The sequence below is a fragment of the Hemitrygon akajei genome, chromosome 16, assembly GCF_048418815.1.
Source record: "Hemitrygon akajei chromosome 16, sHemAka1.3, whole genome shotgun sequence".
Classification (NCBI taxonomy): Eukaryota; Metazoa; Chordata; class Chondrichthyes; order Myliobatiformes; family Dasyatidae; genus Hemitrygon; species Hemitrygon akajei.
The window spans coordinates 20,019,991-20,034,833 of NC_133139.1; the positions used below are offsets into that span (position 1 = coordinate 20,019,991).

Sequence of the window (14,843 nt, forward strand, 5' to 3'; positions counted from 1 at the left end):
TCACTCTATTCAAATACATCATACCCTAACTCTATCCTTCCATACAGAGTTCCCTTGCCTGATCTTCAAAGTTCAAAGTAAGTTTATTTATTTATTATTTATTGAGATACAGCGGGGAATGGGTCTTTTCCATTCCTTCGAGCCGCGCCACCCAGCAACCAGTCATGGGACAGTTTACAATGACCAATTAACCTATGAGCTGGTCTGTCTTTGGAATGTGGGAGAAAACTGAAGCACCCGGCGGAAACCTAAGTGGTCACAGGGAGAATGTACAAACTCCTTACAAACAATGTTGATGTCTCGGCCCGAAACATCGACAGTGCTTCTCCTTATAGATGCTGCCTAGCCTGCTGTGTTCCACCAGCATTTTGTGTGTGTTGTTTGAATTTCCAGCGCTGCAGATTTCCTCGTGTTTGCTCCTTACAAACAGTGGTGGGAATTGAACCTGTGTCACTGGTACTGTAAAGCATTGTGCTACCCACTACTCTGCTGTTCCACTCTAAATTATTATTAAAGTATGTCACTGTTTACAAACTTGAGATTCATTTTCTTGCAGGCATTTATAGGAAAATAAAGTAATACATTTGAATTTATGGAAAATATACATTACAAAGACTGACAAACATTCAATGTGCAGAATAGGCCATAATCATGCAAATAATAAATGCAGAAATAATACTGAGAACATGATTGTAGTATCCTGGAAGGTGAGTCTAGAGATTGTGGAGTCATCTTAACTCACATGTCAAAATTATACCAAGATACACTGATTTACATGTCCTCTCCAGGTTATACCAGGGTACCATTCCTGTGAACTGTTTGTAATCCAGACAGTTTGCAAGTGAGAAATGTAGCTGAGAGCCAACTTCCCACATATCAGAAAAGATGCCTGCAACCCTGCAGCAGCCAGCAAATCCACTCTGCTGGTCACCCAAGCTCTCCACTGTACGATTGGTCTGTACATAAGTCAGGCATTTGTAAACTTGACAGGACACGTATATCTTCAGTATCTGTACCCGGAAATTCAGTGTAGGCAAAATATGAAACTATAATAAAAAGAATGAGATATCCTCTTTGTCAATCACCATTATCTCAATTATTTATCAAGTACTATATTGTGGAGTAACACACAGAAAATACTGGAGGAACTCAGCAGGTCAGGCAGCATCTGTAGTAAGGAATAAAGCCTTCTTCCGGACTTGGCCCAGAACTTTTACTCTTTGTTCCTTTCCATAGATGCTGCCTGACCGGATGAGTTTGTAAGTGTTACCCTGGGTTTCCAGCATCTGCAGAATCTCTTGTGTCTATGATTGTATTATGGAATGGTTTAACAAACTTGCCCTATAACATGCTGCAGTGAGAATCCACTATGATCTTATTACACATCAGAGCAGGCTTGAGGAGCTAAGATGACCTTGTCCTCCTGCTAATTCCTGTAGTTATTTATTAACAAGGCAATTTAATATTAGCAACAGAAGCAGAAGTGGTCCAAACAACTCATCTGGGTATTGGCAGTTAGACCTCACCGCAGAGAGTAAACAGGGAAGTAAGCTAGTCCTTGAAGAGTAGGTTGATACAGTATAATCTCCCTAGTGCACACATACTTGTAAATACCTATATCATATTTGCTTAAGATCTCCTTTTGAATTTAGGGCTTTGCAGAAAATGAACCCAATATCATCACAACACAGTCCTCCCAACCCCAGGCCTTCAAGCCTCAAGTCTCCAATCTTCAGCCTCCACGATCCAGACTTCAGTCATTGCGCTTCGACTTTCAACCTTCCGATCGACCTTCGAGCTTTGATCTTTGGTGTTAACTACCGGACTAGCTGATGACAGGATCTTGAACTCCAGGCCCTTGCATCCCTTTCTTGCATGGACACCTGATCCCATGAAGACACCATCCTGGGCCAGCCAAACATCCAGGGACGTCCTTTGTCACACATCCATGTTGCCTGTCTTCAAGCGCGGAGTTGAGGCCTAGACCCTGAACTGAAAAATAAAGATTGAAGGTTGTTTAACGGGTGGCGTATTTTGACTGCGGAGGATAGGAGAGTACTACAGGGTTTCCACTCTTCAAATATTTATCATTTACCCGGCTCCTTCTAATTACAATTTATCAGGAGGTATGGCAAGCAAGGGGCAGAGCCTGCCTTCTCACTATGAGCAAGCACAACAATCAGAGAAGGGAGTTTGCTATGAACATTCTAAATCTCAAATCTGAATTCTCAAACTGCAGGGAAGCTAAAAAAAGAGCCACAGTGCTTCTTTAAAATGTAAAATTGCCTTGTGATATCAGGTCAGATACCATTGGGAGCAGGTCCAGAAAGGATTCTCTCTCCTCCACTCTAAGACATTATTATTCATGGAAAGCCCCAGCAATTTATTAGCAGTCCCATCACAGGAGAATGTATCGTTTTTATTTGGCTGCTGGCAGGGTTATTGTGATTTGAAACAGAGCACTTTGACCAATGAAATAGTCTCAATGATTTATAAATGTTAATATTGAAGCTAGCATTTTTATTTTATTATTTTAATTTTGCCCATCCATTTTACAAATTATTTTCTTATCTCCTTTAGTCTTTTCTTCAATGCATCCTCCCACTACAAAAGGAAGCAGTGAATGTAGTTGTTGAATACCCTAATCGGAGGTCTTCAGGGAACAGACTGAGTTGGCCTTTGTTATGGAATGGGACATGTTGGTAAGTTGAGATGCTTGTGAGTTATGTATCTTTATTGAGAACATATCATGGTCTCCTGAATTTTGATTGGTTCACTTATGCAGTTCATTGCAAATTGCAAAGATTTTCTCCTGGAATTGGCCACACTCTGCCTTTCCTGGAGTTAGTGATACCAGGCAATAAGGAAAAGGAATTGTCTGTGTTATTGGTTTTTGTGAGCTGATGCCTTCACTTACCTTCTTGGCAAGGTATGCACCTTTTGTAAATCCAGGGAGAATGGAGAGAAGTCATGTAGAGGAATAATGTCAATGGTACTCGACAAAATCTCGTGCAATCTCTGGAAGTATCAGGGATTCTGGAGAAACTTCGTGAAGATGTTATCTTCTAGTCTTTACATCATTAGCAGGTGCTAATGCAAATAATAATTACAGCTGTGAAACCACCAAGTGTCTTGAAATGATAGAGCTTGATAAAACAGAATTTTTTGCAGAATTTTATTTGCTTTCTCTCTCCCTGACTCCGTCATTTTCTACATTAATTATAAATATTCTTAAAAATTCTGTTTGGTTGATAGTTAAAGACCCCCATAATTTACCAGTTTGGAGACCCAGAGGATAAACTACACAAACAACTGCTTCACACGTTTATCTGAAATTTAACATTCCGCTCTTTAGTGCGTTCGTCATCCAGCTTTATTTAAAGCACGGGGAAGGCTCCAACACCTTAGTGGAGAAAGGAATTTCTGATGAAGGTGTTAAGTGTTTGTGTTATTTTGCCATGTGGTCGCCAAGTTAGAGGAATACCCTGGATAGCATGTCTTTTTATAAAACTGCTTCTGTGCAGCGCCTAGACTTGGTTGTTGGCCTATCATTATTCAAGAAAGCAATAAGGAGGAGGAGGACGGGGACTGTGTTGCCTAATGTGTTTGGAACAGAGGAAGTCCAAAGTAGTTACAACTATATGAATGCATATTATTAACTAGCGAGTAGTACAGGACTAGCAGTAGCAGTACTGATCACTTGAGTTGAGTATGATGTTCTTCTAAAGGGTTATTCCCTTAAGGGAGAACATTCGTGCATGACTTTGTTTAACGGGGTGAGGCTGATACATGGGCAGTCACCACATGGTCTTTGACAGATTGGGGTCAGGGTCCAGGGACGTAGCATGCAAGACTACTGGGGATCCTTCACTGCTGCAGCCTTCCTCCACCTTCACTGCCATTGTGATGCGTCATCACCTTCTGCCAGCTCCACCGTTGCGTTCTCAGTTGGATCGCTCTTTATCCGGAACATTCCCCTTGACATTGCCGCCATGGATGACCCCGTCAGGAGCTAAGGTCCAGGGGGCATCGCTCTTGGGATCTCAGGAGCTCACAAGCCTCTCCACCGTGACAAGGCACTGATCCTCGGAGAAGACAGGACTAATGGGGTTACCCCGTTAATAAACAGAGAAACAGGAAAGAATAGGACATGAGGTTGGAAAGTTCCAGAGCGCAAAGCAAACAAACATAGGCAGCAGTTTGCACACACACAATTCTTCCCAGAAGTGCCTGGGCCAATAAAACAGCATTCCGTCATAGATCTGCAACAGATGTGTGACAAGGTGAAAAATGCTCCAGCATTCAAAATATCTAATTGGTTATTTGAACAACGCACTATATGTGGCTCTTAAGTCAATGTTGTTTAATAGTTTGGCTTTTGATTTAATGCTTCCATATGCTTTTTATTACTGACAGCATGAGGAATGTCAGATTTATTGATGGGAAATATACTTAGGTGAGGGAACATTGTCCCTCAGATGTCACTAAATATTTGAACAGATTTCATTGAGCCTCCTCATCGTGCAATGCAGTAAATACTTTCAACGGCAGAGTTATTGGCCCAGTTTAAAAGCTGGGATATTCATTTGCTCACACAGATGGAGGGCCACAGCTAGGTTTTTATTCGGAAAGGAGACCCAGTTATTTTATTATTCAGTCACTGGATATGGGCGGCCTTAGATAGGTTGACATTTTATTGCTGACACACTTCACTTACTACCATAGGAAGTGGTTAAAATGGTTGGCATTAAATTTCAAAAGTTCAAAGTTCAAAGCACATTTATTATCAAAGTATGTATACCATATACAACTTTGAAATTTGCCTTCTAATGGGCAGCCACAAAAACAAAGAATCCCAATAGATCCCAGTTAAAAACAGGTTAATCAAACTTCCAACGTGTAAAAAAAAGAGCAAATCGTGCAAGCAATAAAAAATAAAGAAATAACACTCAAAACGGAAGTTCAGGGAAGTCCACAGTCTGAATACTTTCTGGGGAAGCTGGAAAACATAGATGAGGAAAAACTGGAAGTATGAGGGTCACTGGCAAACTCAAGTGCAGGAATCACAGAGACAATCGCAATTAAAATAAAAGTAAAGATTTATTGCAGAAATTAGCAAGAAAAAACTAACAAGAGCTCAGGTAAACTGTAGAGAATCTTGACAAACCGAGATCACTCCTGATACACAGAGGAATTCGGTCTGAGTTTCATCTGACAGGGAAACACAATGACCCAACAGAGAGAGGTTGGCATGTCACCACTCCCCATATACACCCTGGAGCACTTGGGAATTCCGGACATTGAAAATAGCATGCTAATTAAATGATCCCAAATTGAATAAGAGTGATAAATACAAAGTGGTTAACAATTCCCATGATCCCAAATGTGACACCTGCAAAACAAAGTGGAAAAACCAGAGCTAGTGCAAAGACAAACACTTAGACATAAAAGGTAAACACTCCAAGGACAATGCATATGCACGAGGTGGCATTGAGAAAAATAAACTAACTGGCAAAAAAGAACTTTTTAAAATAAAGTTATTTGTTTCTGACAGGAAGCGAGTCCAGTAGAGCACAACTACAGCATGAACTCATTCAAAGTTCAAAGCAAATTTATTATTGTGGTATGTATACTGTATGTCACCATATTATTTATTGAGATACAGCACGGAATAGACCCTTCTGGACCATTGAACCATACTGCCCAATAATCCCTTGATTTAATCCTAGCCTAATCACGGGACAATAAACTGAGCAATTAACCCACCAACCTGTACACCTTTGGACTATGGGAGGAAACTAGAGCACCCGGATGAAACCCACGTGGTCACAGAGACAATGTACAAACTCTATACTATCTTGAGATTCATTTTCTTCCAGGCATTCAGAGTAGAACACCAAAATACAATAGAATCAATTAAAAAACTGTGCACAAAGAAAGACTGACAAGCAACCAATGCATAAAACAGAGACAAACTGGGCAATTACCTAATTAATAGATAAATAGATAATTAAGAAAATAGATTGATAATAAATAATACTGAGAACATGAGTTGTAGATCCTTTAAAGTGAGTCCATTGATTTAGAATCAATTTAGAGTTGAGGTGATTAAAGTTATCCATGGCAGTTCAGGAGCCTGATGGTTGAAGGGTAATGTTTCTGAATTGGACCAGAAGGTCTGTTTCTATGTTGCATGCCCTTTGCAAACCCAATAGCCCTTGATCTATGTAGACATTTTAATGTGCTGCCGCAGGTCAACCACATTGTTATGGAGCTGGAGTAAGATAAAATGTAACGGCAGCAGATTTCATTCCCTCAATGTTATTAATGAGCCAGATGGGTTTTTAGGACAGCCCAACATTTTCATGCTCATCATTAGATGCTAGCTTTTCACTCCGGATTTAATTGATTAAATGAGTTTAAATTCCCTAGCTGCAAAGTTGAGACTTCATCTTCTGTTACTGAATTATTTGCCAAGGCATTCTAGAGTTACTGTTAGGCTTCACGTTCTCTATACCACCATATTTTATCTGATTTTTCTAAATTATGAGCCAGGTCAATTAAGAATCAGCTTTATTATCACTGGCAAGTCGTGAAATCTGTTGTATTGTGGCAGTAGAACAGTGCAATACAAGCATATACTATGAATTGTAATACAAAATATATATTTAAGAAATTTTAAAAAAGCAGTGCAAAAAAAGAGCAACAAACATATCGAGATAGTATTCATAGGTTCATTGTCTGTTCAGAAATCAGATGGTGGAGGGGAAGAAGCTGTTCCTAAAATGTTGAGTGTGTGTCTTCAGGCTTCTGTACCTCCTCCCTGATGATAGTAATGAGAGCATGCATGTCCTGGGTGGTGGTGGTCCTTAATGATGAATGCCACCTTTTTAAATCATTTTGAAGATGTCCTCAATGGTGGGGAGGCTAGTGCCCATGAAGTTACATATTTTCAGAATTTGAAATAAATGGACAGCAGCAGCACTGAAGCAAATGTCTTTTAAAGGTGGTTCAAAGGACAAATGCCACACAGCAGTGCTGGTTTGTGGTTTCAGCGTTAGATCTTTGATTAGCCAGGCTTCGGAAACTGTTTCCTTAGCCCGCTTCCTACCTCAGATGGCACACATGGCTCCCACAAACTAGCACGTGGCTGCTGGTTGGTCGCCTAAATTGTCACCACATTAGAATGCACTCAACTCTTTCGGATGTGCTCCACCATGCCTTCCTGAAATGAACCCTGTTACACTTCCCATCTGATTTACAGAGTAGGGCTGTTTACTTAGTGAGATTTAGCACCCATGCCTTCTTTATCTCTTCCTATTCACAACAAGTTTAGTCTTCTGAAGCAACTCTTTGAGTTTCATCTTGCTGAGTTCCTCCAGTCATTGGTTTTACTTTGCTTAGGATATTGTCATTTGGAGTTGAGATCACTCTCTGTGTCTTTAATCTTCGATAGAACTTAATTTCTTCTCTAATGCATGGATATTGATAATGTCAGAGTTAATATTTGCCTTCTGAATCACTTACATCAGCTTTTTATTTAAGGGACACAGCATAGTAACAGGCCCTTCCAGCCAATGATCCTCTGAAACTCAGTTACCATGTGACCAATTAACCTGTTAACCTGTACCTCTTTGAAATACTTGAGGAAACGGAGCTCCCAGAGGAAACTCATGCATCCACTCCTTACAGACAGCCACAGAATTAAAACGCTGTAATAGCGTTACTCCAACCGTTGTGTTATCAAGCCACCCCAGTCCTGATGTAGGGTCTCAGCCTGAAATGTCAGTTCTTTATTCCCCTCTATGGATGCTGCCTAAACCTCTGAGTTCCTCCAGCATTTTGCATATGTTGCTTTGGATTTCCAGCATCTTGAGCTTGTGAAGTATTGTTGTTGAAAACTATTAGTCCTTTGAGCCATAGAACAACATGCTCACAACATTGGAAATGAAAGAGACAACAGATGCTAGAATCTGTAGTAATCCCTTTCCTTACCCAACTTTACTTGTCATCCATCAGTTTCTTTCTCCTAACTCCACCCTTCACCTTTATCACCAGGCATCTTATGTCATCATCTCCCACCTCACCTAGTTTCACCAATCATATGCCATCACAAAGTATACTGCAGATGCTGTGGTCAAATCAAGGCATACAAACAAGCTGGATGAACTCAGCAGGTCGGGCAGCATCCGTTGAAATGAGCAGTCAACGTTTCAGGCCGAGACCCTTCGTCAGGACTCCCGACGAAGGGTCTCGGCCCGAAACGTTGACTGCTCATTTCAACGGATGCTGCCCGACCTGCTGAGTTCATCCAGCTTGTTTGTACGTCTTGACATGCCATCACTTACCTCAACCTTCCCTCTCATCACTTTATACTGGCTATCTGCCATCCGTGCTCCCAGAACTACTGCAGGGTCATGACCCAAAATGTCAACTATTCCTTTGCTTCCACATTAGTGGTTTTACTTGCTGAGTTCCTGCAGTTGTTAGTTTTACTTTGCTTATGATATTGTCGTTGCGGAGTTGAGATGACTCCCTGTGTCTTTAGTCTTCGATAGAATTTAATTTCTTCTTCTAAGGCATGGATATTGATAATGTCAGAGTTAATGCTTGCCTTCTGAATCATTTACATCAGCTTTATTTTTTAATAAGTATCCAATCTTAAGCGTCATGCTGATCTTAGGGCAGAGGAACACTGGAAAGGGTTTAGCTTTATTTGCCTTGTGTGACATGTATATTGAAACTTTAAAACATCCTGGGAATATTTTTTTCTTTTTACCTCCCCTTTCTCTCTTCTTCTATCCCTCACACTAGCCTCTTACCTCTTCTCCTCACCTGCCTATCAACACCCCCGGTAACCCCCCTTCCCTTTTTCCTATGATCCATTCTCCCATTATTCCTTCTTCTCCAGTCCTTTACCTTTTCCACCCACCTATCTTCACCTATCGCCTCTAGCTTGCTCTCCCTCCTTTTACCCCACCCCCACCTTTTTATTCTGGTGTCTTCCCCCTTCCTTTCCAGTCCTGATGCAGGGTCTTGGTCCAAAATGTCAACTGTTTATCCATTTGCATAGACCTTGCCTGACTTGCTGAGTTCCTCCAGCATTGTGTGCGTGTTGCTCTGGATATCCAGCACCTGCAGAATCTCTTGCGTTTATGAGTAGAAACTTGCTTGTCCATTATTTGAATAGAGTATCATCTCAGAATGGGTTAGGATTTTCACTGTTGCTATAGAAAGAGAATTTTATTGCAGCAACACACACAAAATGCTGGATAAATGGATTCATTCTGACCATGGTATATAGTCATGGAGTTGTAAGCACAGGAATGGACCCTTCAGGTTATTGCGTCCTTGCCATTGCCTGATTGCCATCTACACCTATCCCATTTGTCCATTTTAGACCTGTATCCTTCAACACACGGCCTATATGAGTGTCAAAGTTCAAAGTTCAAAAGATCTATTATCGAAGTATGTACATGTCACCATATACTACCCTGAGGTTCATTTTCTTGCAGGTATTCGCAGTAGGACAAAGAAATCAATGAAAAGTTGCACACAAAGACTGATAAACAATCAATGTGCAAAGAAGACAAACTCTGCAAACACAACAAAAGAACTTAAAGTTACTAATCCTCACCACCTGCGATCCCCAAATGAGGAATGGCTCATGGACCTCTGGTTTCTTCGTCCTATAATCCATAATCAGCTCTTATTCCTTACTATTGCAGCTCTTAGTGTCTGCCTAAATGTCTTTTTAAATGTAGGGATAGAAACTTGTCAAACTTGATTGCCATTTTCAGGAAACAATGGCCATGAAACACAAAGGTCTTCTGTTCAATTTTCCTTAGTGTCGGACAATTTATTATATATATGTTATCCCATTTTGATTTACCAAAGTACATTGATTCGTATTTTTTGTGATAAAATTCCATCTGTCTATAGTCCAGCCAACTTTTCCACTGAGCTATAGCCTAAGACAACCTTCCTGTCTACCCTGAATAGCACCAACTTCCATGTAATCTAAAAACGTACTAATCACATCGCCTACATTCTGTATTTAGAATGTATGACAGAATCTGTACATCCTTCTGATGGAATGCATGGGTCTTCTCCATCTGCACCAGTTTCCTCCCACCGGTTGTACCAGTTAGTAGGTTGATTGGTCATTGTAAATTGTCCCGTGATTAAGCTTGGGCTACATTGGGGGTTGCTGGGCAACATGGCTCAAAGGGGCAGAAGGGCCTGTTCCATGCCGTTGCGCAATAAATCAATTCACATCCACGTTGTTTACAAATCACAAATAAAAAGGGTCCCATTGTGACAACTGCCCCACAGCACTGGTCATAAATGTCCAAACAGTAAACTGTCATTCCACCGTTTTGTGACTCCTATCACCAAGACAAATTTGGATCCTATTAGTCAGATTTTCTTGGATTCCAGGTATCAGCCTATTATACAGGATCTTGTCAAATGCTTTACTACAGTCCATATAGATAGCATCTACTGCCTTATCTTCATCAGTCTTCTGAGGTACCTCTTTGAAACACTCAATCATAGTGAGACAGATAAAAACTCCATGAATATCCCTGATCAGCTCCTAACCTTCCATATGTACAGAAATCCCACCATTTTCTCTACTAATTTACCTACTGGTGAAGTAAGGCTCACTGGCTTGTAGTTTATCCAAAGATGTTTCTTTTGAGTTCCCTATCGAAGTTTTCCGTGACTACCTTATAGTCACGTTTACTACTTGTGTTCTTCTCTGCAAGTGGAGGTAGCCTTCTTCAATCCACTCTGGTTTATCCCGGCTGCCATTCATAAATAATAAATATCCTGGAAAAAGCTGAAGTGGTGACAGGAATAGTATTTTTACAGGAGACAGGGTGGGATGAGGTACAGTGAAGATAGGCTTGGGAATCAGTATGTTTATGAAAGCTGTCAGTAGCTGGTTTGGAAACAGAGAGATTGAGAAAGAGGAGAAAGATGACAGAAGTGGCAGAGAAGTGACTTGGATCTGCTCCAGTTTGTGTATGGAGACAACAGGTCCCGAGCAGAAGCCATTTCATTGGCTCTCCATTCAACTCTGGAACATCTGGACAGAGAAAACGCATACAACTGGACGTTCTTTATTGAACAACTGCTGGGCACTCAAAACTATCTTCCCCTCAAAACTATTCAATAAGCTTCAAGATCTTGGCCATAGTACCTTATTGTTCAATTGCATCCTTGATTTCCTCACTTGCAGACACCAGAAAGTACACCTCCTCTACAATTTCCATCAGCACAAGTACACCAAAAGGTTGTATACATAGTCATATACACTTATGACCATGAGGCCAAGCACAACTCCAATGCCATACTTAAGTTTGCAGATGATACCACTGTCATAGGCTGAATCAACATATAGGAGGGAGTTCAAGAATCTGGCTGAGTGATGCCATAATAAAAACCTCTCACTCAATATCAGCAAGAACAAAGAGATGATTATTGATTTCAGGAGGAAGAAACTGGTTGTCCATAAGCCAGTCCTTTTCGGGGATTGGAGGGGAAGAAGGTCAGCAACTTTAAATTCCATGGTGTTTACAATAAACTGGACTGGTCAAAGAACACTGAGGCTGTCTACAAGAAGGGTCAGAGCCGTCTCTATTTCCTGAGGAGACTGAGGTCCTTTAACATCTGCTGGACGATGCTGAGGATGTTCTACGAGGCTGTGGTGGCCAGTGCTATCATGTTTGCTGTTGTGTGCTGGGGCAGCAGGCTGAGGGTAGCAGACACCAACAGAATTAACAAACTCATTCGAAAGGCCAGTGATGTTGTGGGGGTGGAACTGGACTCTCTGACGGTGGTGGCTGAAAAGAGGATGCTGTCCAAGTTGCATGCCATCTTGGACAATGTCTCCCATCCACTCCATAATGTACTGGTTAGGCACAGGAGAACATTCAGCCAGAGACTCATTCCACCGAGATGCAATACTGAGTGTCATAGGAAGTAATTCCTGCCTGTGGCCATCAAACTTTACAACTCCTCCCTTGGAGTGTCAGACACTCTGAGCCAATAGGCTGGTCCTGGACTTATTTCCACTTGGCATAATTTACTTATTATTATCTAATTATTTCTGGTTTTATTTTGCTATATTTCTACACTATTCTTGGTTGGTGTGACTGTAATGAAACCCAATTTCCCTCGGGATCAATAAAGTATGTCTCTCTGTCTGTTATTATTTCAGAGGATCTGTCCTGGGCCCAGCACGTAGGTGCCATTATGAAGAAAGCACAGCAGCACCTCTACATCCTTAGAAGTTTGTGAAGATACGGCATGACATCTAAAACTTTGACAACCTTTTTTGGAGAGTATATTGACTGGTTGCATCATGGTCTGGTATGGAAACACCAAAGCACTTGAATGGAAAATGCTACAAAAGTAGTGGATTCAACCTGGTCCATCATGGGTAAAGCCCTCCCCACTACTGAGCACATCTACACGGAGTACTGTTGCAGGAGAGCATCGTCTATCATCAAGGACCTGCACCATCCAGACCATATGCTCTTCTATTTGTTGCCATCAGGAAGAAGGTACAGAAGCCTCAGGGCCCACACCACCAGGTTCAGGAACAATTATTAACAGTGAACAAACAGGGTTTTGAACCCAAGGGGATAACTTCACCCAGCTTCACTTGCCCATCACTGTACTGTTCCCACAAACTATGGTCTCACTTTCAAGGACTCTTCATCTCATGTTCTCAATGTTTATTGCTTATTTATTTATCACTACAGTTTGAGTACCCCTTATCCAAATGCTTGGGGCTGGAAGTGTTTCAGATTTTGGATTTTCTTCAGATTTTGGAATATATAATCACATCTTAGAAAGGATGTGCTGAAACTGGAGAGGGTTCAAGGGAGGTTCGCAAGAAAGATTCCAGATTTAAACGGCTTGTCATATGAAAAGCATTTAATGGCTTTGGGCCTGTATCACCAGAATTCAGAAGAATGAAGGGTTACCTTATTGAAACTTATTGAATAGTGAAAGGCCCTGATAGAGTGGATGTGGAGAGGATGTTTCCCATGGTGGGAGAGTCTAAGACCAGAGGACACAGCCTCAGAATAGGTGAACGCCCTTTTAGAACAGAGATAAGGAAACATTTCTTTAGCCAGAGATGGTGAATCTCTGGAATTCATTGCCACAGGCAGCTGTGGAGACTAAGTCTGTATGAATATTTAAGGAAGAGGTTGATGGATTCTTAATTGGTCAGGGCATGAAGGGATACGGGGAGAAGGCCGGAGATTGGGGATCAGCCACGATGAAAAGGTGGAGCAGACTTGATGGGCCACATAACCTAATTCTGCTCCTATGTCTTATAACGAGATACATAGCTTGAGATCACCATCATTTCCAACTCTGAATTTCTGTGCTACCAGCAAGCAGACTTCGTCTTACACTTGTTCATCACACATATGTACTTAACAGTAAAAGTTATTACATACCAATAATATAATGAAAATATACTGTGTGCAGGGTAACAAAAGCAACATCGGGAGAATACCTGAATCAACTGTTGAACAAACAATAAACAATGGCAGGATTTCAGTCTCCACCTACAATGCTGTGTTTTGATTAGAAGTTCACAGTACACTGTATTTGTATTTGACTTTTTCTAGGTTTTAAGCAAGGTATAAAAAGAATCAGAATGATAGACTCATTCTTTATTATATTTTCATCAGTGAAAAATACTTGGCAAATACAATAGACAATAGACAATAGGTGCAGAAGTAGACCATTCGGCCCTTCAAGCCTGCACCGCCATTTTGAGATCATGGCTGATCATCTACTATCAAAATACGTCAATGAATTTCTGTAGACCTTTAAAAATTTAATGCCATGTTTATTTTAAAATTTCTACAACCAGACTGCTGACTATAAACAATTATCTTCAATTTTCAGTTCATTGTGATAGATTGTGGCTTGTTTCATAACCAGCGTACCGCTAAGCTGTATATGTTCACTCCGACACTGATGAATCCACTCTTTCAATACACAATCGAGATCTTCATTTTCACTTGATGCAGTGTTTTTCTAATTTTCATTAACCTCTGTCCATTACATATGTGAGATTACTTTTCAGAACTGTCTATGGTGCGTTGAGACCCGCACAAGGCTTAGAACCTTCCCAGTGCCTTGTGGAACTTTCCATTTGTGACATCATGTCAGCACTCAAAAAAATTTTGGATTTCGAAGGTTTTCGAATTTTGGATTTTTGGGGATAAGGGATACTCAACCTGCACTATATTTTTTGTTTTGTATTTGCACAGTGGTTGTTTTACCGTCCTGGTGGGTGCAGTCTTTCAATGATTCTATTGTGTTTCTTGGATTTACTGTGTATGCCCACAAGAAAATGAATCTCAGGGTTGTATATAGTGACATATACAGTATGTACATTGATAATAAATCTACTTTGAACTTTTGAACTTCGATAGTGTTTTACCTTGTACCACCTCAATGCATTGTGTAAAGATTTGACCTGCGTGTACTGTATTCAAGACAAAGCTGTTTACTTACCTCCTGACACTAACGATAATAAGCCAATTCCAGTTCCAAGAATCATAAAGACTTAAGTTTGCAAGAGGTTTGTAAAACTCACCACAAAATGCAATGCGAAAGCAGATTAGTTAACAAGTTTCTGGAAACGCTCAATCAGGATTCCAACAGCTGTGTAGAGGAGTTGCTTGACATATTGACATGCGCACTTTGCAGGTTACCCAAAAAATAAATTAACATCACTTTTAGAAAACTTGCATTTCTTTTAAAAGTACGTAGCTTGCGAGATGACTGTTTGCATTGCACCTTCC

General features: G+C 40.8%; 1 long non-coding RNA gene across 1 annotated transcript in view; it reads left to right on the top strand.

The window, feature by feature from the left end:
- Nucleotides 1–2,609: 2,609 nt before the first annotated feature.
- The window catches only part of LOC140739807 (uncharacterized), a 134,738-nt gene continuing 122,504 nt past the window's right edge, over nt 2,610–14,843 (top strand). The window contains exon 1 of the long non-coding RNA XR_012101753.1: nt 2,610–2,702. This is a non-coding gene — a long non-coding RNA (uncharacterized lncRNA). The remainder of the gene's footprint in view (nt 2,703–14,843) is intronic.